The sequence below is a fragment of the Chrysemys picta genome, chromosome 3 (assembly GCF_011386835.1).
Source record: "Chrysemys picta bellii isolate R12L10 chromosome 3, ASM1138683v2, whole genome shotgun sequence".
In the NCBI taxonomy this organism is placed as follows: Eukaryota; Metazoa; Chordata; order Testudines; family Emydidae; genus Chrysemys; species Chrysemys picta.
In genome coordinates this window covers 103,923,420-103,946,738 of record NC_088793.1, presented here as the reverse complement: position 1 = coordinate 103,946,738, position 23,319 = coordinate 103,923,420, and the positions used below count along the sequence as shown (strand labels likewise).

Genomic DNA, 23,319 nt, shown 5'->3' with positions numbered 1-23,319 from the left:
GGGCATTCCCACTGAGTTGTGAGAGACCCACGTTGCAGTCCCTGCTCTGAATCAAACAGAAAGGGATTGGAACCTGGGTCTCCCAGGTGAGTACCCAAACCGCTGATCTATTGCCTATCCTATTTTCACATAAAAAATTGAAAGCTCTTGCTTTCATTCCGATGCAAAATGGAAACAAGTGTGGAAACCTAGAAATGTTTCATGAAATGGAATTCTTGTTTTCTGGCCAGTCCTAGAGTCAGGCACCCTTGTTACAAATGTAATAGTTTCAACACATCATCAAAGAGACTGACACTGAGGGGATGGAAGGAGGAGAACGCTTCCTGCAGATTAATCAGCAGCAGCAGCTAGGTGGACAGAAAGAAGGCCATTCAGGGCCACTTTCAAGACATCTGAACCGTGGGGCATCATTCCTTTGACACTTCCTCATGGCAGGGTATTGTGGGGCAGGTGCCCCCTTCAACAGCTCCAGTGGGCTGGCCTATAGGAAAATAGGCTAAAAGAAAATGGCTTAGAACAGCAGCAGCAATAATAGGATAGGAGCATAGGCAATATTTTCACTTCCCCAGGACACTGATCCCATACTTTGACATCAGCAAGCGGCAGTTACTGCAGGAAAGGAGAAATCCCATACAGGGCATGGGGATGAAGACTGTAGGAAAGCTTCTGGGGGAAAGAACTTCTTTGCAGCAATGATGGAAGGTCATAGAAATGTTAAATGCAGTGAATAAAAGTTAAGATTAACTCATTAAAAGTTAGGTGGTTGTTTTTGTTTTTGAATTGTGTTGCCCCCTAGTCTCCTCTCCTGGGTTCTGGTTAAAATGTAAGCTTTGGGAGGTAGGGGGCCCTGTCTGTGTGTGTGTGGTATGGCACCTAGCACACTTACGAGCTCTCAAAGAGGACAGGATTCTGATATCCTAACGCATGGAGAAAGATTATATTCAATGTGAGTAAAGGTATCAGAATCTGTTCCCTGTCCCCCATGAAGAAATATAATAATTATTTCAAATTCAGAATCTAAATCAGCAGTCTGCACCCCACCTACTGACATCTTATTTACAGCAGCTACACAGTAGTTAGAGGATATTGATTTGAAATGCAAATCTATACATAAGAAATGCTGCAAAAATATTTAGTGATTAAATAAACTTAAATGTGTACCTGCTATATATCATTTTACTGTTATAGCTTCCCATCTTGCATATTCATATGGCAAAAGGATTAATTATATTCATGTTTTCATTTATTGGAAGTTATACTTGTAAATTCCTGTGCATCGGAATGAGATTATGCTCTCTGCCTCCAGGAAAGTTTAGATGATAATATGGGACCTACATTGTCAGACTTGTTTAGGGCTCCAGGTTGTTTCTTACAGGCAACCTATATGCTATGTTCATAATTGTGATCTAGGCAAACAGAACAATTTTTCTGTGGCTGAAGTTATCTTAACGCTATGTAGGAAAATGAAAAATTACCCAACTGATCTACAGGCACAGCTAAGTTTGAAAACTAACATATCACTTCCTGCTGAAATCAAAACACTGTGAAAAAGAAATGAACACTTAGCCAAGCAAAATGTATATGCGCTGCAGTTAGTCTGTTTCTGTGGTCCCTTTGGTTCAGTATGTTTCACATGCTTGTTATAGGCTTCATTCAACTCTGTTTGCTTTATCCACTCATTGGCTTTGATCAGTTCAGTGAGCTATATATCAATTTCATGAAGCATTTTACTCTGTTCACTATGCTTGGCACCCATTATGTTATGCTTTCTTCATTCCAGTGCATAGGATATCCATTCTGCAAATTTATTCTGCATATTATGTCAACTCTATTACATGTTTCATCTATTTCTTCATAAGTTATATCCCTCTTGGAACATGCTGCACATAAAAGTTTGATTTGTTGCCATTTAGCGCCTTCCCCGGTATAATTTACAATATTCTGTGCATCCTACTGCATGTTATTCTGTCCTTTGCCACCTCCCGTCCTCACTGTGAACGTGTTTTATCAGTTCCACATCTCATTGTCCACTAAATGGCTCCCCCATGAACAAAGCGTTGTGCATTTTTAAACAGATGCAGAGTGGAACTTAAGTGCGTCTAATCCTTTTAGATAGAAATAATTTACTAAACCTGGCTCCGGTGCCAGGCTTGCTGCTTTTTTCTTTTCTTTTTTTAATATTGCATTTATTTAATTCAAAACGTTTCAGGACTCAGGCAGTAAGAGAGCCGTGCTTCTGGCATATCAATTTTAGCAGGCCAAGGACCTATTTGTTCATCTTGATGCAGGCGATGGCTCCATCTGGATTCTTGCAGAATTGAAAAATTAAGCAGGGTTGTCTAAAACAGAGAAAAACGTCCCAGTAACCTAACGCTCAAAATTGCTCTGACTCCTTGGGCCTGATTCACCACTCTCACGTTACACTGTGTAATGTTATTGGAATCATGCGTCGTACACTGATCTGGAAGAAGCAACTCTAAGGGTGAGCGGGTAATTCAGGATCCAGGACCCTTCAGCCCTTGATGGCTAATACAGGTACCAGTTATTATTACACATACTCACTGGAGTCTCATTCTAGCTAAGTGTGCTGTACTTCAAATATTACTCAAAAGGGAAGATTTAACATAAAGGACATGCAAAATCCATCGCAGAATTGATAGGGACTTCAGAGAATGGTTTGTGCCCTAACAGACATCTGACAGTGTGGGAAGGATTCAGATTTGACAATTTTGGACTCAATTCCTCCAACTGTGAAATAGGGATAATACCATCTTACCTCATACAGGTGTTGTGAAGATCATTTGTGAAGCACTCTGATACTAGAGTGATGGATGCCATAGAGAAGCCCATAAAATAATTCTGACTGAGTGCAGGGTGTGTTTATGGTGTGCAATAAATAAGGCCTGATGTCACACACTGAATGAGCAGGATAAAATTATATTAATAGCTACCGATTCAGAGAGCACCTGTGTACTGTTTGCTGAATGAGACAGGGGTCCTGTGGAAAAAAAACCATGTGACCATGCAATTATAATACATACTCACAAAGGGAACAAATTAAGATTGCACAGGAAACCTTCTGGAATTTTCTAATTTTTGCAACTTTAGAATTCTTTTAACAGTAGAACTTGATTTTTTTTTTTTTTTTTTGGTAATTTAATTTGGATACGTAATAAGTTCATGAGGTCAAGCATCTACATAAAAATATAACAGGAACAGCTTTATGTATGTGCTATTTTTTGATACGTGATTTACACCATTTACTGACTAAACATATAAAGTCTGAACAGCATTTGCAAGCCTGACTCACGTTGCCCACAAGATTTTGATGTTGTTGGCTCATTCAGCTGTCTGCCCTTGGGGAAGTATGGAATGTTCTATGCAGTTCAGTCCAATCCGATGATATGAATCAGTGAAAGCATATTGATAAAATACTTTCCTAAATCAATACCTTTTATAACCTGAATTGGATTTCAAAGAAAAAGGAAGGGGAAAGCATCCATTCACATTTTGCAGCTTTGTTTTAAGAGTGATTGTTAACCATTATGGGGCTTCTATGACACCCAGAGTCTGATACTGCAAGTCCTTCACTCACAGAATTCCCCTAGACTTCAAGGTCAAGTATTTTGAGCTGGTGGAGTTCCCACCATGCTCTAAACAGAGCATACATAGACCAGAGCATACATTCTCCACTCCATAACACCAATATTTTTTTGGGGTGGGGAATCGTGCCCTCAGTGTAGAACCTAAACTTATTTGGCTATAGTGGCAGTAAACACAATAACTAACATACCTCAGTCGAAGCTCTTCCCCTAAACTTGGCTGTGATTATAGTTTTCCCCAGAGAGACCTCCCCATCCCAGGTACTAACGTCCTCTTTCCAGAGAGGCTTTCACCATCCTTATATCCTGGTGGAGCTATCAAGCCACACCCCCCACGTTTAGTCAGCAAAAGCCCCAGTGTCTGTTAAATTACCTTCATGTATGGCCTGTAATTAAGCACTGCACAATAGTTTTGTTCCACAACTGAATATACTAATATTAACTTTTCCTCACAGAAAATTAGATATATGTACACTACTCTTTTGCCCAAGTACATAAGGCTAATTGTGCAGCAAATTCCTCCTTTGACTGAGCACTAAACACAGGCTGTAACTCCTGGGGGGCCTAGGAAATCTGTGCTCTCCTCAGTTACACCTCAGGAATTGTATGAGTGTAACCGAGGTCAAAATTTAGTCCACGCAACTCCCTCCTGCCCAATGTATCACTGAGTTGTGTTTTAGGTACACTAGACATAAGTGCTAAATAGTGCCATAGAAGCAGAGCTTTGCCCTGGAGGTGGTGCTGTGCCACCCCACCCCACAGAAAGCTCTGGAGGGATGGTGTTCTGCCTCACATTGTCAGAATGCCTGCTGGAGCTCCCTGCTGTGCAGAGAAAGCATGTAGGTTGCTACATGCTGCAGCATACTCCCCATATGCCCCCCTCACTCCCTCAATGTAAGGGGACTGTTGCCCCCTTACTAACATTCAGTGGGGGTGTTTGGGTTGCTAGCTCCCAGCACTAAAAGGGGAAGGGTCGATGGCAAATCAGGAGCCTGAGACTGACTGTCCCCGGGAACAATGGGGAGAGGCCAATGCTCCAGATCAGCCTGATTGACAGGGCGGGCAGGCTAATCAGAGAGTCAGGAGGCCGGGGGGGTCCCGTCCTCCGTGTGAACTGGAATGGCCTGAGACAGACAGAGTGGGGCCGAGCTAAGGAGAGAGCAGGGGCCCGAGCCGAGCTGCTGGGAGCAGAGCTGCAGCCCCAAAGCCAGAGCACAGCCCAGAGAGAGCAGAGCTGTAGCAACCAGAGCCAGAGGGGCCAGACAAGCAGCCAGGAAGCAGGTCAGAGCTGGGAGCAGAGTCACAGAAGCAGCCTGCAGAGCAGAGCTGTGCTGGGGGCAAAGTTGCAGCAACCAGAGCCAGAGAGGCCAGACAAGCAGCCCAGGGAGCTGAAGGCAGAGCAGCAGCAGCAGCCGTGCTGAGGCAGAGTGGAGCTGGAGCCGGGGCTGGAGCAGTCCGGAGCTGGGGCTGGGGCAGTCCGGAGCCGTGTGCAGTCCGAGTGTGGTGAGCAGCTGGGGAGAGTGAGGGGAACCCTGGGCAGTGGGCCCAGCACAGGGAGACGCCTCAGCCAAGAGGCCTTGCAGGCCAAACTTGCAGGGGGATCATAACCCCGACCGGGCGGGGGCGACGCTGGGAAGAAGGGTCCTGCCACCTAGAGCCTGAGAGCGTGTGGCCACCACCAGAGCAAGTGTCCAACCCGCAGCGTCCCTGCAGCACAGACAGGGCCTGAGAAGCAGGCCTGGGACCTACAAGGAACAGACTGAACTGCCCTGACGTTCCAGAGACACTGTTTGTAATGTTCCCTGCCACAGAGCAGGGTGATGTGTTTTCCTTTAACCTTTCCCATTTTTTCCTTATTCTTTTTTAAAATTAATTGTTAATTAAACAACTTGTATTTGCTTTAAATTGTATGGAATAATCAGTGGGTCAGGGAGGTGCCCAGTGCAAAGAGAGTACCCCGGAGTGGGGACACCCTAGCCCCTGTCCTAGGTGACCACAGCAGGGTTGGGGGTCGAGCCCCCCAGGAATCCTGGGCCCAGCCTTGTTGGGGTTACGAGGACTTAGCCAGACAAGAGAGTGGAAGGGGAGCCCTCAAGGGCAGGGAGGCCTCTGGGTAAAGGAAGTGGGAGCGGGGACTCAGATCCTTTCGCTAGTCCACTTCACCGGGGTAGTGCAGAAGCCAGGAAAGTTCCCCACAATAGCGGGACCATTCCCCCGCTTACATCAAGGAAATAGGGAACAATTCCTGTGTGCCTCACTCCTCCTACCCTCATTCTGCCTGTGTACAGGCTATGCTAGGTGTATAGGGTTTGCAAATAACTTCCGCTTGCATTTGGTTGGTAACGGATTGCATGTGTGTAAATGGTGAAAGAATTTGACTCATTGCATGCAAAATAGTTTCAGGAAACCTTAAAGAATAAATTGATATTCCAAAGGGTTAAGATGAAAAATGTTTGGGGCTAACAAGTAGCCAGCAGAACGCATATAAGAGACACCTTTAACAGTGGGAAATCTATCAAGCTCAGGATGTAGGAGGGGAAAGTAGTGTTTTCTATTGCAGCTCCAATGAGGCAGCATGTGGGAGTGAGAGTAGGTTGACCAAGAAGGTGTATGTGGTAGAAATTTACTATTCCAACAAATGATGCACACACTTTGATACAGAGGACAGGCTATAGTCAAAATCTTTGCTAAAATGCAGAGAAGATAGCATAGTATACAGCCCAGTTAGTGCAGCACGAACACTATGAAATTCTACAAGTGTTCAGTTGAAATTTTCAATCAATTAATTTCTTCATGTTCATGCCTCTTGTGCTTGCTTTCCATGAACATCAAAGTCATCATGTTTGACGGAATGGAAGTCCATGCAAAGCAAATATCTAACCTGAAGGCACCAGAGTTGATAGATTTTGATGAATTTTACATTCCAAGAAGAATATTTTGTGCCAGAATTTTCTTTTACTCTCATTCAGTTTTGGAATGGAAACAACTCCATATGATATATCTGACCAATCGCAATGAAGCAACACTAAAATAACAAATCCTGAATACTTGTTCAGTACTTGCAGAGAACTGTTTTTGACCAATCTGTGGAGTTAAAATACATTGCAAAACATTAGAATAATTTTGAGAAACAAATATATCTGCTTATTCCACAAGTTGAAAGAGAAGCAAAATTTAAACAAGTTATTCATTCTGAATTACTCACTTTAATCCCAACTCAGATAGCCTGAGCAATTATATTACAACTATACATTTAAAATACCTTTTTGACTCTTACAATTTACATATGCAAATCAGTTTAAACAGGTTTGCACAGAATCATTCTTTGCACAGCAGCTTTCCACAAGGTTTACTTGTGGAAACAAAAGCTTGAAGCAAATAGAAAACTCTGCCCACTGTGGAAACTGCAAATGCTATTACATCCCCTCTAGTGGCTAATCCACTAATGGTAAAGAAAAGAAAATAAATAAAATAAATAATAATAATAATACCATCCTTGTTCTTATATAGCACTTTTCATCCATAGATCTCAAAGTGATTTACAAAGGAAGTCAATAATATTATCCCCATTTTACAGATAGTGAACGAGGCATGGAAAGGGAAAGTGACTTGCCAAAGGTCATTCAGCAGGTTAGTGGCAGAGCCAAGGATAGAATCCAGGTCTCCTGGGTCCCAGGCCAGTGCTCTGGCCACTAAATCACACTACCTTCCTACTGTCTACTAGAAGATAACATCTTACTACTGTTCCCAGCTAACAGAAGTGGTAGGTGTCTGTATTGCAGTGCTGAAGTTTCTCAGTTTACCACTGATGATGTGGCGGTGAGTCATTATGCAAAGTATTTTCTGTATTCCTATATATGTTTGTTCAAAACTATGATGAAACACTTATAAGAGGGATTGTTAAATTACATTAAACAGTAATAAGTCCTCGGGACCAGATGGTGTTCACTCAAGAGTTCTGAAGGAACTCAAATATGAAATTGGAGAAATACTAACTATGGTAAATAACCTACTGTTTAAATCAGCCTCTGTACCAGATGACTGGAGGATAGCTAATGTAATGCCGATTTTTAAAAAAAAGGCTCCAGAGGTGATCCTGGCAATTACAGTCCCGTAAGTCTAACTTCAGTACTAGGTAAATTGGGTAAAACTATAGAATTATCAGATATATAGATGAACACAATATGTGGCAGAAGAGTCAACACAGCTTTTGTAAAGGGAATCATGCCTCACCAATACATTAGAATTCTTTGAGAATGTCAATAAGCACATGGACAAGGGTGATCTAGCTGATCTAGTGTGCTAGAGCTTTCAGAAAGCCTTTTGACAAGGTCCAACACCAAAGGCTCTTAAGCAAAGTAAGCAGTCATGGGATAAGAGGGAAGATCCTCTCATGGATCAATAACTGGTTAATAGACAGGAAGCAAAGGGTAGGAATAAATGGTCAGCTTTCACAGTAGAGAGAGGTAAATAGCAGATTCCTCCAACAATCTATACTGGGACAAGTGCCGTTCAACATATTCATAAATGATCTGGAAAAGGGGGTAAACAGTGAGTAGCAAAATTTGCAGGTGATACAAAATTGTTCAAGATAGTTGAGTCCAAAGCTGACCAAACTCACCAAACTGTTTGGATCTCACCAAACTAAGTGACTGGGGCAACAAAATGGCAAATAAAAATCAGTTTTGATAAGTCCAAAGTAATGGACAATGGAAATCATAATCCCAACTATACACACAATATGATGGGGTCTAAATTAGCTGTTATCACTCAAGAAAGAGATCTTGGGGTCATGTTTGATAGTTCTCTGAAAACCTCTGCTCAATCTGCAGTGCCAGTCAAAATAGCTATCAGAATGTTGGGAACCATTAGGAAAGGGATAGATAATAAGACAGAAAATATTGTGATGCCGCTATATAAATCCATGGTACACCCACATCTTCCATACTGCATATAGTTCTGGTCATCTCATCTCAAAAAAGATATATTAGAATTGGAAAAAGTACGGAGAAGGGCAACAAAAATTATTAGGGGGTGGAACAGCTTCCATATGAGGAAAGATTAAATACTGGGACTGTTCAGCTTAGAAAAGAGATGACTAAGGGGTGACATGATAGAGGTCTATAAAATCATGACTGGTGTGGAGAAAGTGAATAAGGATGTGTTATTTACCCCTTCACAGAACACAAGAAGCAGAAATCAATCTATGAAATTAATAGGCAGCAGGTTTAAAACAAATGTGAGGAAGTATTTCTTCACACAACGCAGTCAACCAACCTGTGAAACTCGTTGCCAGGGATGTTGTAAAGGCCAGAAGTATAACTGTGTTCAAAAGATAATAAGATACGTTCATAGAGGATAGGTCCATCAATGGCTATTAGCCAAGATGGTCATGGACGCAACACCATGCTCCGGGTGTCCCTAAACCTCCGACTGCCAAAAGCTTGGACTTTATGATGGGACAGATTACTCAATAATTGCCACATTCTGTTCATTCCCTCTGAAGCATCTGGCATTGTCCATTGTGGGAAGACAAGATACTAGGCTAGATGAACCATTGGTATGACCCAGTATGGCCATTCTTATGTTCTTATTGTATCCTGTCATCAGTTTCCAAGCAGAATGGGGAAATCAGGCTGGAATTAGTAGCCAGTCTGCCAATTTTTAAACTCAAAAGTCACTGGTCACTGCCAAGGATACTTTTCTGGAAGGAGATATATATATGTGAAAACAGCTATAGATATTTAGCAGTTATGCGTGAGTGGAAGCCCCTGGAGGAATCCTGGCTAACTTGAAGGGGGATCCCATGGAGCACACCCTTTGAAAGGGAGTATGCATTCCCCATGTACCAGCTCAGTTTTACTGGCTGGTGCAAAAGGAAAAGAGGGAACAATGTTGCTGCCTTCACCCCTCCTTTCTCCCACCTGCACTAAACTAGTGAAGCCCAATTGTGACTGGCCCTGTGCAGAAGCAGAAAGATAGGAGGGAGAAGCCCTCTCCTGCCACCACCATATGCACACAGACCCAGTAACAATCGAGGTGCGGTTCATAAAATGAGAATGAAAGCCACTCTCCCATTAGTTCAGCATGCTAGGTCATTTGCACACATGTGCCAGCAGTGTGCGTAAAGGCACAGAGGACGGAGCTTTGTTAAATTATGCAATCCTTAGAGCTGTGTGAACCTTGGGCCCAATGTGGCTGACCACAGAGAGACGTGGGCCTACAAATGTTGCCTATTCAGAGAAAAGGCAGGAAAGAGACTTGACATGTACCATATAAACCAATATTTTCCTAGTAAATTTAAACTTAGGTGTCTACTCCCCCTTTGATGTATATGTGTAATTCCCATTGATGTTAGTAAGAGTCGTGTATTTACACCAAGGGCCGACTAGACTCATTTGTGTGTGCCAAGTTATATTAAGCCTTCCTTAAAGGGGCACTGTCATGTTAAGTGGTTCTAAAAGTTATACATTTAAAATACCTACCTGTTAGCCCAAAACCTTCATTCTCCAATTCATCTTCTTTTATTTGCCTTTACATCTGGACTCTCCTATTCTTATTTTTGAAAACAATATTTAGTGCAGTGAATAAAAAAAACCTTAACATGCCCCCCAAAGAGCTCAGTCCAGAACTACGCTGATTGAGTTTGGCTGTCTCAGTCAACAATTTCTATCTCACAAGACACCAGCCACCTCAGATCGCACTTTTGTGGGGTGTCTCAGCAGAAATGCCAGGGACTGAATGAAGAGTGAAATTTGTTCTCACTCTTTAAAAGTGGTCCCTCTGTGGTCAGACTCTGCCTGCCTTATTCATAATGAATTCCTGGCACTGTGAGTAGTCGGTCTTCAACAGGACTATATGGAGAGTATAGCACTCGCTGAAGGAAGGGTAGCAGAATTCTGCTCTAAATCAAGTTTCAGATGCACTGATAGGGGACTGTAAGTGTGATGTTCACACCATACACACAAAGAAATAAATGAAAAATACTCTTGCTGGAAGGTTGCAACGCAGCACTATTTTATAGCATAAAATCCGGAACCTTAACACCACAAGAACCTAAAAAAAGACAGAGGGACAAAGCAGGCTGCTGCCTAAAACAGAGAGGAAGAACTCACCCCACTTTACTGTAAGAGGGCTGGTTGCAAACTGACGCTGCACCTGCTAGGCCTAGGTCACAGACTTCCCTACAGAGCCCCCTCACCTGCAAGCAGGGTCAGTATCAGTCAGGTTGTAATTTTTATAATTTTCAATACACCACAGTAAGGAAGTTTGATCTGTTTCTGCCCTTGCAAGGTAGGGACTAGTCTGCCTTAGCTCCGCAGCACCGCTGACCAGACTTTTAACGGCCCGGTCGCCGGTGCTGACCAGAGCCATCAGGGTCACTTTGCAACCGGGTGTTCCAGTCAAACACCGGACACCTGGTCACCCTAACCAGGGCTAGAACCTACATGGCCTAGCTGCTGAACCATCTACAGTTCTGGTCTCTGAGTCGCAATACACCTGGCACACTACTTGCACACTAGGGGTTTGGTGTACTCCATCACTGAGTAGCCCCAATAATTACAATTGTTCCAGTGATTAATAGCCTCAAATTTATAGCTTATTTCCATATGAATTTGTCTCGCTTCAACTTTCAGCCATCAGATGTTATATCTTTGTCTGCTAGATTGAAGGGCCCATTATCAAATATTTGTTGCACATGTAGATACTCATGAACTGATCAAGTTACTCCTTAACCTTCTCTTTGTTAAGCTAAATACATTGAGCAACTTGAGTCTCTCACTGTAAGGCATGTTTTCTAATCCTTTCATCATTCTTGTGGCTCTAAACCCTCTCTAATAGATCAACATTCTTCTCAAACTGTTGACAGCAGAACTGGACACAGTATTCCAGCAGCAGCTGCCTAGACTATGAATGAAGAACTAAGCCCATTACATCGCCATGCCCCTGGTGCTGTTATTTACACCAGAGAGTGCTAAGTAGCGGTAAAACACTACCATTCTTTTGGGTAGCAATTGATGCCCACTGTGCGGTGACTATATAACATGCAAGAATCAGACCCAACATTTGTGACGAGCTTTGGTGTAAAAGACACAAACTAGATTTTATTGTTCTACTGGTCAGCTTTACTCTATGGAGCATATACACTGATTTCATTTAAGGTTTGGTACAATACCTAAGTTCCTAGGATATGAGGCTGAAGTACTGTACATGTACAATATGCTTTGGAAACATTGCAGATTCTCCTTTCAAAAAGGTCAAGGGAATTTGTACACCGAAGTCAGGCAATGGTCTTTTGACTCTGAGCTACATGCTATAACAAATGCTGTATATTATGCGTATATACTACAGAAATGCAATAGAAAATAAATCACAAAGAATCAGTTTTAATATTTTGCTCTCCATCTGGCAGCCATATTCAGTACTCATCACCATCTGTCTTTGGCCTTTCTTCTGCCTCCAATCTTAATACTGGAATGCCTTCCAAGGCATGCTTGCATTAAAAAAGAACAGTTCTTGCGCTTATATACTTCTGGGCCTAAACCTGCTTTACATTCAGTGAGTCCCCTTTGCACTGTTGAGTTTGGCAATTCCCCTGTTTACAGGACAAAAAAATTCCTCTGTTGTGACAAGCAGATAGAGCTGACTCTGCTCCACCCACACCTTGATTCCAAACTGCTGGCGTTGGGGGATAGTATGAATGGGAGAGTTAAAAACACAGTTCACATATGGGACTGATTGTCACAATATCTCAAGAGTCAGGACTCTATGAGCGGCAGCAGAGTCATATAGCTATAATGTAGCTGTGGCAGTGCGTAGTAGAATGTACATTCATCTTGAAAGATCTCTTGCAAGCCTTTTTCCTTTGGCAAGAGTGAATGGGGAGGATTTCAGGTTTCTTAAATCCCTCAAAATTGCATCTGCCAACCTCATTTATGGTCGGCCTTGAGCTCTACTTCCTTCAACATCAGTTCTATAAACCGTCTGTAGAAGTGTACCTACCTGTATGTTGGACATGACCCCACCTTTGCAGTCATCTTGTTCTCAACTGGTGCAAGACCGCAACTTGCTAGGCTTGTTGAAGCGTCGCCTCATTTGTGACAAAAATCAAACCAATGATGTTAAGAAGATGCTGCAATTTTTGATACTGAAAACTGTTACATTTCTTTCCCTGTGCAGTTTTTAGTGGCTGTCATCTCTGCTGCCTTGAGCACTCATATCTTAGTTGCCACACAGACATCCTGCTGCACAGACAGAGGCCTATGAAGACACTGAAATGCCAATGATGCAAGACGGATCCAACATGTGACTTCTTCAGCTATAGAACATCCTGCTGTCAACCAACTAGCCAGAGAGATAAAACTATTCTCCCATTCAATGTCATTGCCATCTACAGGCATCATGGGAAGACCATTTGCTTCCGTTTTATAGGAAGCATGCATAGCCTCACCATAGATCACCATTTATCTTAAGTCCCAGAGATTCTGCAGTCTAGCAGAGATTCAAAAAAGTGTGGACATTTATATGGATAATAAGAACATCCAAAGCAAACTTTTAAAGAAAGTCCACAGGAGGTTGTGGAAGGATATAAACCCTCAAGCTTCAAGGCATATGCCAATATCTAACTAATATGATTTAGGAAGAAATATTCTCTGTGGCCAGATTATTCCATTACTGCTTTTGAAGCAGCTGGTGCTGGTTGCTGAAACAGACCAGATACTGGAATAGATAGATTTCAGTTTTGATCCTGTATGCTGATTCCTAGGTTCCTCTTTGAAAAATTCAGATCTGGATTTTGAATGCCCCCCCAAAAACATTTTAAAATGCCTTTTTTTTTTTTTTTTTTTTTTGGCTAAGAACTAGATCTGGGAAAATCATTCATATTGAATAACTTGACAAAGTCCCCTCTTTCCTATGTGTAAATTGTCCACAGACAATTTGTGGAATTCTCAATATCAGAATTTGTTCAGGGCCTAGTCTTTGGTCAGCAGATGGTGTGTGAACAGCTCATTGTGAATGTCTAATGTTTGAAATTCAAAATGTTCAGTGTTGGTTAGTGACCTAAGTCACATTGGGGTGGTATTTTTTCTTTTCTTTTGTTTTTTGCTCCACGACTGGTTGATTTATGCAACTAACCAACAATAGCATGCATATTTTATCTGGTGTATAAAATCAAAGTTTTCACTGTTCATGCAATCTGAAATTTGGTTTTGGTGATTATTTGATCACTGAGGCTTAAAATCAGCATAGCATCTATGCTAGTAAAGCTTATTCACTAGAACTGCAGTTCCCAAACTGTGGTCTGCGGATCACTTGCTAGTGGTCCATGGAGAATTGGCTAGTTACACGGAGCTGACTGTCCTCCTTGTTACCATCTGGCAAGTCACATTTTTAAAAAAACAACTAAATACACATTTGATGCTCTTCCATGTAAACAATTGCTGCAGTTGCCAGAGGGATGATGTATGAATTTGATTGTAAGTTGTGTGCAGTGGTCAGAGTGATCATGAACGGCAGCCCACGAGAGTACTCTCTATACTGAGATGGGGTTTAAGCTATGAGAAAGTTTTGAGAACCTCTGTGATAGAATATTGACAGAAAGCTAAAAAAACCAACCAAATGGCACAAATATAGTCAAACGGAGCCTGATCCCAAACCCATTGAAGCTGGAGCCTTAGACAAGGGCTTTTTGTTCAATCAAATTAAATTTTAAAATGTAAAAAAAAAAAAAATGTAGAATTTTTTTTGCAGTACCTGGCAAGTTCCATTGGGGTGCAAATCACTTCTCTGCAGATGGCCAGCACCCTTTAGACCTCTAACACGGGACCTGGGGGATGGGGAGGAAGGGGTGACAACAAATTTCTGTCTAAGACCTGGGAAGGGGGAGAGAGAGAGAGAAAATGAGAATTAGGGGTGTGATGAGGAGGAACCAATGGTCATGAGGAATTTAAAAAGCCACATGACTGGAGCTGCTTCTGTTTCTTGTTTTAACAGTGAAATGTAATAGTGTTCAAAATTCAACATCTCCTGTTCCACTTCTTCTCAAAAAAGTAACTCACTCTTGACACATATAAACCAACCAGTCCGCAGGGGTAGAGAGAGTCTTGTGATCAATGTATCCCTTTCAAGATATCAACTGTGCTAACTAATGCAATAAATAAATCGATAGAAAATAAAAATCTGCTATGAACCCTGTCTTGAAGGATCTGAGCCAATATGAACATCCTTGAACTCTGAATGAACAGTTCATTCACATCTGGATACTCTGGTTTAATTGGAATAGTCCAAGCTGGGCTCCCAAAAGCAAAGGATATAATCTCATGTTCATGACTTTTTCAAATAAAAACAAATAAGCATTTTTGCACAATAGAAGAGTTATAATTGCATTATAAAGGATAGGTCAGTTTCTGCTCTCAGTTCCCGGTACAGAGTCTGACCAGTTATGTTTCTGTTCCAGGAAATAATGGGGTTTCTTTTTTTTTTTCTTTTTTAACTTTGGGATGAAAATGATGCTTTCAGAATTTTTGCTTTGGAGAGAGCCACTTGAAAGGGGTTCAAAGCACTGAGAGACGTGAGCTCAGACATTTAGTTGCATGAACTTTAGCGCTTAACATCTGCAATATTAAGTTAAAAATTGTCTAAACTCAGCCCTGATGTAAATGGATACAGTTCCACTGAAGTCAGGGGAGTTGTGCCTACTTACACCTTGGCTGAATTTAACCCTTGAACCCCCTCGAGAGAGCATTAGATCAACTGTTCACACTGCCAAACTGTTTAAATGAATCTTTCAAAGATCATGGTCAGTGATACACAAGCTATCTGTCACCAAAGTCACTCTTAATAGTAGACTTCAGCAAAAAGTATAGACATTTTAGGGGAAAAAGGGATTTGCTGCTCCCTCTACCCTTTTTATTGCCCATCACCCACCCAATTCAGCAAGCCACCTGAACATGTAAGGCAGTGGCTCTCAACCCTCTCCAGACTACTGTACCCCTTCAGAAGTCTGATTTGTCTTGCATACCCCAAAGTTTCACCTCAGCAAAAACTACTTGCTTACAAAATCAGACATAAATATACAAGTGTCACAGCACACTATTACTGAAAAATTGCTCACTTTCTCATTTTTACCATATAATTTACCAATAAATCAATTGGAATATAAATGTTGTACTTACATTTCAGTGTATAGTATATAGAGCAGTATAAACAAGTCATTGTCTGTATGATATTTTAGTTTGTACTGACTTCACTAGTGCTTTTTATGTAGCTGTTGTAAAACTAGGCCACTATCTAGATGAGTTGATGTACCACTGGAAGACCACTGTGTACCCCCAGGGGTATGTGTACCCCTGGTTGAGAACCACTGATGTAGGGGACTTCTCTAAAGACATTTCTCTTTGGCTGTATGCACCCAAATATGTTAAGGTGTATCTGGAAAAAATGTCTTCAGTTGTTAATAGCTTTGTGCTGAAGTTTTCCATGCTGGGGGTTTGCCTTAGGCTGATTTATTTAAGTTACAGTGAAAATGGTTAAACCATTTCCAAGAATGAAGCTAAGGAAAAATGTGTTTTGCCCATGTTAAAAAAAAATCTGGGGACCTTTTCTATGAGAACCCATATGCATGCTTCAGATAAAGTGAAGCCACAGATAATGGTGATACACTCAGCTGCCATGAAAAGTGATAAGGTTGCCAATAAATTGAACAGTCAGTGGGAACAAGCTGAAGTCAATGGGAAAACTCAAGAAGTGAAACTGCTGGCCCAACCAAAGTCTGTTAAAAATCAAGCTACCACAGATTTTTCATCAGTGCAGACAACTAATAATTGACTCCAGATTTATATGATAAATACTTTGCATTTTACAGAGCACCTTATACCAGAGAACCTAAAACATGTAACTAATGCTTATAAATTAAGCCATACAAGTATAATCCCATTTAACAGATGAGGGGGAAAAAATGAAGCGGAGAGAGTATTCAACTTGCCCAACGGCACACAGCAAGACAATAGCAGAGCTAGGAATAGATGGGCATCTGAGTTAAAGGCATGTCTGGCTTTTGCTCTTCTGGCTCATCTGTTCCACCTGTTGTACTTAGAATATTCAAGTCACTAAAAAACGATATTCCACATCCCTAGACTCTCTGGGCAAGACCCTCAGCTGGTATAAGTCAGAATAGCTCAAACGAGTAATGGAGCTACACTGATTTACCTCAGCTGGGATCTGGTCTGCTAGATGCAGAGGAAGTTGGAAAATAAAATGGCAACCAAAGCATTAAGGGCAGAAAGTGAGATTTCAGCAGTGCTAGAGGCACAGCACATGGCATGAAGGAGAATCATTCTGGAGAACTTTAGTCTTCGAGGCTATCATCCTCTCTGGAGCTTTTCTTGAGCTTTAAAATAACTTTTATTAATTATTATTATTATTAGAACTAGTAGTAAATTTTCTAACAAACCTTAGTTTCATCAGAAAATGCTAATTCGCTAGAGCAAAATGTTTAGTCAAATCTATTACAGATTTGACAACATTTTAGTTCAAGTTACAGGTGGGTTTCCATTGGAAACCTGCTGGGAGCCCGTGTTCCAGGGCCCATGGCACTGCAGCAGCCCCTGGCATCAGCTCTCTTGGGCCTGGAAGGTTCTGGAGCCATGACTGGAGCCAGGACCCTTAGGGCTGCTAAGGTACCTGGTCTGCAGCAGCTCTACCAAGATCCGTGAGAGGAAGTGGAGAGCCAAGGGCTCGGATAGCCCAGGCTCCAGCCCATGCACACTGGTTGGTGGTCACAAGCCTGAAAGCCCTGGTTGCCCTGGCTCTGGCCACAGCTGGGCTCCCATCCAGGGAATAGAAGCAGTGAAAGTGACAAGAAAGTCAATTCCACATTTTTTGTTTCAGGAACACCACCTGTCAGTGTTTCCAAAACAAAGTTTCCAGGGAAATTTCAGTAAAATTGGTTTCATTCCAAATCAGAATGAAAGCAAATTCCAAATTATCAATCCTTCTCGCAAACCGAAACACCCAAGTTTTGGCCAGCTCTAATAATAGCCACAACCAGCAAGATGCCTTGTTGTCTGAGTGAGATGATAAGTGAATGGAGCTATCTTGATTGAGCCAAGTCCATAAATGAATCATACGGTAGACTTTGAGCGAAAAAGTCTGTCTGTACCCTCTAAATGCTTTTGGGTGGGGGGAGGAAGGGGGTGGAAGAGCTTTATCATCAAGTCATATAGTTAATTAAATAGGGGAACAGTGATTGCTTTCAAGCAGGATGACACAGAGTTCCACTTCTGCAGGGTCACCAAATCCTCTTATGCTTTGAACATTTGCTTTTACTGGCTGCCCTGCCCTTCTCACTGTGCCACCTCTAAAACCAGGAAGCACATGGAGCTTCCTCTCCATCCGGCTACTGAACAGGAAACGTTAGAATCTTGGACAGCCAGGAATATGCTAGCTGGAAAGTTTGGTGGACAAGCAGTAAAGGAATTGACGCACCCTCAAACATTGCTTCCAACTGGCAGGCCATCAAAATTTCATGTGCCTTCTCCCATCATCCCCCAAACTGAGGCAATTTTGAAAAATTAGTATGTTGACCTCATGCACAAATACTGGAAACTGGACTAATTAGTCTGGAAATAGGCTTGAGAAAACCACTCATCCATGTTGCACGCACACCAGCTGTGCCAAAGCCATGCTTGTTCCAGACTGTGAGCTTCCCGTCCCTCTTGATCGTCAGTATTTTTGTGATATGCATGTGCACAACATATTCAATATCTAGAGAGGCAGTAAATTTAGCTGATTCGCTGATATAGAAACTTGGTTTTGCTGTATTGTTTCATCAATACTACACAAGGACATAAGCCTCGCTAAATGTACCAGAGTGTGTATAAAATAGGATGGGATGGATCCTTCTCATCAAGCCATCAGTGTATATTGTAGCCTGTTTGTTGGCAAGACATTTCAGCTCAGAAAAATATACTGTAAACTCAACTGTATGAAATATTTCTGGGGTCTGACAAAACTCTATTACCCTGATTTTTCAGCTTTTTCCATTATTAATTTTAACAAGCAGATATTAAAACTCCATACCAGTGTGAATGTGTGCATAAACACACAAATATCTGGTTTTATATATGCACACACACATGCTTATCCCAGCATTCAATATTTAGAGGGACAATAGAACACAAGCTTACCAAAATGAGGCTACCAAACTTTTCATGGCTACAGTGTGATTTTGTTTAACCAACCCTCTGCTCCACTTTGTTTGCAATATATTTTAATTATAATGAAAAAACTGCACAGTTACAAGTCAGGTGGATACAAGCCATTGCATATGCAAGAAGAGCAGAGAGAGAGAGTGATGTATATGTAATAAAAACTCTTATAAAGTACATCTCATTCACTTTTAGAAAACATGACATGAATATTTCTATAGACAAACTCGCTTAACACCTGCAAGCTATTTTGAAATCTCCAGCAATAATAATGTAACCGACACCTTCATGGAAATGTCTGAGTTAAGTCACTAACATCACATCTTTCTGAAGTGGTGAAATGGAAGATGTGAAAGCAGGGCATATCTAGCAATAAAATTAAAAATAACAAAGGGTAAAAGGATAAACACTAGGTAAGACTGCAAACATACTGGCAATCAAAAAGCAAACAGACAGACATGACTTTAGCTTCAGCTAATGAAATAAATAGAGAAAATAGGAAAGATTAATAGATTTTTAAGGCCAAAAGGACTATTAGATCATCGAGTTCAGTGGTTCTCAACATAGACATGTACTCCTTGGGGGTATGCAGAGTTCTTTCAGGGGGTACTCAACTCATCTAGATCAGCATTTCTCAACCTGGGAGTTGCAGCATCTGGGGGGGGGGGTCGTCATGAGACAGATTTAAGGAGATTGCAAGGGCAGGGCTGGCATTATTGGTGGCAAGCAGGGCAACTGTCCGGGGCTCCATGCCACAGGGGGCCCTATGACACTAAGTTACATGCTTCAGCCCCGCTGCCTGGAGCTTGGGCTTCAGACAAGCCTCACAAGTGAAAAAACATCACACTGAAATGTAAGAACAATATTTATATTCCAATTGATTTATTGGTAAATTATATGGTAAAAATGAGAAAGTCAGCAATTTTTCAGTAATAGTGTGCTGGGACACTTGTATTTTTATGTCTGATTTTGTAAGCAAGTAGGTTTTAAGTGAGGTGTAACTTGGGGGTATGCAGGACAAATCAGACTCCTGAAAGGGGTACAGTTGTCTGGAAAGGTTGAGAGCCACTGATCTAGTCTGACCTCCTGCATAACATAGTACATAAAATTTCATCCAGTTACTCCTCTATTGAGCCCACTAACGTATGTTTGACTAATGCAGATCTTACAAGAAGGGCATTTACTCTTGAAAGGGCAAAAAAGGTAAAATATAAATCTTGCATCCCACACTCCCTGATATGTTGTCTATTTAGGCTGCGTGCTGTTCAGGCCATTGGGCTTGTTTTCTGATCTAGCAAATTTTCAGCTCCTGTATAAATAGTGATACCCAACTAAAATTGACATATTGGTCTCAGGGTCAAGGTTTTTTAGTTATTATTTTAAAACAGCTCCTGTCACATTTTACCAGTTTTGCCACACCATCTCTCCTCCCCCTCACCCCTGCATTTATCTCCATACACATTCCCTTTAATTACATCAAGTTTATGGTAGCTTAATCATGGAGAATAGAGATTCTAAAAAGGAAGGTGGCAATTTCCCATATGAAAATGTATTCCCAACAGCAATAATTAACTGAACAGACCCATCAGTCTAAGATAAGTACTAGAAGATTACGAAGGCAAAAAACTGTTCAGGGCAATTTAAAGGAAAAGAAAAGTGAACCTAAATGAATTTAGTACCCTGGAAAGCACTGGAGTGACAGTCCTGGAGACAAATGTCTTCCATCAACCATATAGGTAGTTAGGCCTCTCCCTGTTGAGCACCAAGATGCCTCAAATACTAGTCCTGCAGAACTAACTCTAGGAATGAAAAGCCAGTTAAGTCTCAGTGCCAATTCAGTTTTTGGAAACTGGTAACAACTATGTCAATTAATGGCAACTTTGTCTGCAGCTGGTTAGATTCATGGATTCCAAGCAGGGCTGCCCAGAGGATTCAGGGGGCCTGGGGCAAAGCAATTTTGGGGGCCCCTTCCATAAAAAAAAGTTGCAATACTATAGAATACTATATTCACGTGGGGACCCCTCGGAGCGGCCCTGATTCCAAGGCCAAAAGGGACAATTGTGATCATCTAGTCTGACCTCCTCTATAACACAGGCCATAGAACTTCCCCAGAATAATTCCTAGAATGTGGCTTTAGAAAAAGATCTAATTTTGAATTTAAAAATGGTTAATGATGGCGAATCCACCACAAGCCTTGACAAATTGTTCCAGTGTTTAATTGCTCTCACCATTAAAAATTTACACCTTGCTTCCACCCTTGCTTCAACTTCCAGCCACTGGATCATGTTATACCTTTCTCTGCTAGATTGAAAAGCCATTATTTAATATTTGTTCCCCATGTAAATACTTACGGACTGTAATCAAGTCACCCCTTATACTTCTCTTTGTTCAACTCACGGAGCTCAATCTATTTAGCTTATCACTATAAGGCATGTTTTCTAATCATGTAATCATTCTCATGGCTCTTCTCTGAATCCTCTCCAGTTTATCAACATCCTTCTTGAACTGTGGGCTCTAGACCTGGCTACAGTATTCCAGCAGCAGTCACACCAGTGCCAAATATAGAGGTAAAATAACGTGTCTTCTACTGAAGATTCCCCTGTTTATGAAAGAATCACATTAATTCTTTTGGTTACAGCATCACACTGGGAGCACATGTTCAGCTGATTGCCCACTATGACCCCTTAATCTTTTTCAGAGTCACTGATTTCCGAGATAGAGTTTGCCATCTTGTAAAGTATGGCCTGCATTCTTTGTTTCTAGATGCATCATTACATAAGTCATCCCATTACATCTTTTGGGTGAGAATTGTTCATGAGCTTATCCTATGTTTCTGCAATTACTCTATTTGTTATTTGCGCATATTTGTAATGTCATATTTCCACCTCCAGGGTGCTAGTGAACTGTCTAATGCAACTATTTATGTTATGCAATTGGTCACTAATGTCATGTTATTCCTTCCACTTCCTAGTGAAATGGATGGTTTCATAAGTAGAATATTGAAGAGTGAATATTGAGTATTAAATGCTCTCGTTGATGCACCAGTATCCTTGTTCATAGTTGAACACAGGTAGTTATCTGAAGAACAGATATACTCCAAACACTGTGAACACAAACTGTCCATGCAAATAGTCAGAGAGCGAATGAAAGGTATTAACGTGGTCCCACAGAATGGGAGTTGAGAGCTCAAGGTTTTGCAGCATTTGACCAGCTCTAGCTGTGATGGTGGTTTTGCGATGTAGCCAACTGTCTACTAGGAACTGGGCTGATATCACTGATTCATTTCACATAGGCTCCTGAACAGCCATTAAGAGGACAGTAGGCATTACCAACTTTGGGCAACGTTTGTACAGGTGTCTTAAAGCTGAAAGATTCTATCATCACCAGCCCCCTGAGATTTCCAGTTCCCCCCCTTAAATATTTTAGTTGTGCTGGTGAGGATTATGCCCATTTTCATGGGCAACTAGCTCAGCTTGTATTGTTGTTTATTAACAACATATTGTACCCTGATAGAATTGCATCTGCAAAGAATATTCGCTAGTTGACTTAACTCTCCCTCATCAGTATGCTGAAGATTTGGTTTTGCGAGAACTTGTCCAGAATACTGAAGAGTTGCCATGTGGTATGTTTGTTCTGTGTGCCAATTGAAGTACAATCCTGTCTCTTTACTGACGGTATTTTATATGAATTTTTTATACATGGACTCACAAACTAAGTTAAATTAGACTCCCCATTCTGTTAATCTGTGTGCAAAGCATTTTCCATTTCATTCATTATCCTACAGTTACCCCCAGTTCATATTACAGAACCATTAAACAGTCTGGAATTGAATCTTGTACTACCCGTTCCACAAGCTCCATGTGATCAAGCATTTAACTGTCAAAAAGTAGAGCCTCTTGAGTAATTACGTTAGCTACTGTCTCCTTATTCACCATCCAATGTCACATCCAGTATAAACCAGTATTTAAAGGTGACTGGAATGAATATGCTAACTGTGATGAATCTGATGCATTTGTGTAAAACGAACCCATTTTGGTTTTTTTTTGGTCTCCTTTCCCTATCCTTTATTTGTCTGTCTAAGCCTAAGGACTATCGTGAATGTTTGAAAAACACCCATTACATAGTTGGCATCACCGCAAATAAAAGGGAATAGTTATAAAACAAGAAACTGCTACATTACTGCTCTACATTGAGTATACTTTCATACCACCAAGTCAGTGTACTTTACATATTACCATAATGCTTAGATACTGCGGTAATAGGTGCTATAGAAAAAAAAATTTAGATAGCTGAAGTGCTAGTGACACACAGTTAAGGAGACCTACGCATTTCCATTTTAAGCCTATGTATCCAGTTGCTCATAATTTTCTGAAACTTTTACCTCTCAAGTTGAAGTTCTCCACACTTGCTCTTTACCTAAAGTAGAGCACTTTTTTGGAAGGCTTGAGCTTGATGGAAAATGGTTCAGCTATTTTCTAGCCAGAGGAGAGTGAATAGATACACATTTC

The 23,319-nt window shown here is 41.3% G+C and overlaps 1 long non-coding RNA gene across 3 annotated transcripts in view; it reads right to left on the bottom strand.

Moving 5' to 3' along the window:
* LOC135982365 (uncharacterized) overlaps positions 1–23,319 on the bottom strand; it is a 109,382-nt gene that overhangs the window by 11,035 nt on the left and 75,028 nt on the right. For all 3 annotated transcript variants that reach the window (XR_010599686.1, XR_010599685.1, XR_010599687.1), the window contains exon 2: positions 14,358–14,476. This is a non-coding gene — a long non-coding RNA (uncharacterized LOC135982365). The remainder of the gene's footprint in view (positions 1–14,357; positions 14,477–23,319) is intronic.